Genomic DNA, 626 nt, shown 5'->3' on the forward strand with positions numbered 1-626 from the left:
TATAAATTTTCAATCATTTTTTGCATCATTATTGATTCGGGATGGTCTAACTGGTTATGCCAAACATTAAAATCACTAGTAAACTTCTAGATTACTATGAATTTCAATTAATCTAATATTTGTATAGTTTAATTCTGAGAACAAAGTGAATAATTTTTTTTCTTTCAACACACACTTTTTAGCTGAGATAATAGATGTAATATAAAGGTATTAAGTGTCTTTTTTATTTGTTGTCTCAATATGATATCTATTCAAACAAATATCTTTAAAACTTAATAACCTTCTTTGAAGCTTAATAGAAAATAATACATCCTCTATTATTTTATTTCTCAAAGTAGTAAAATATTAGCTCTTCTGGAGCTTTTAATTAATTTTGTACTACCAGATATTGAATTGATATTGATTTTTTCTTTTGTGGTTAAGTAGGAAAAATATTTATTGTCTTTAAATATAGTGTGTGTTGTGGCAATGTCTAGTAGACATATATTTACGTTATTGATCTTAGATCTAATAAGATGAATATTTATATTTTCTTTAATAAAATAAAATATATATAATAAAAAATTTACCATTTAACATGAAATAACATTAAATATATAATTAAAACACATAATAAGAATATATCA

Source organism: Theobroma umbraticum, unplaced genomic scaffold (assembly GCF_002168275.2).
Source record: "Theobroma umbraticum cultivar Fairchild unplaced genomic scaffold, ASM216827v3 scaffold_50.0, whole genome shotgun sequence".
Taxonomy (NCBI): domain Eukaryota; kingdom Viridiplantae; phylum Streptophyta; class Magnoliopsida; order Malvales; family Malvaceae; genus Theobroma; species Theobroma umbraticum.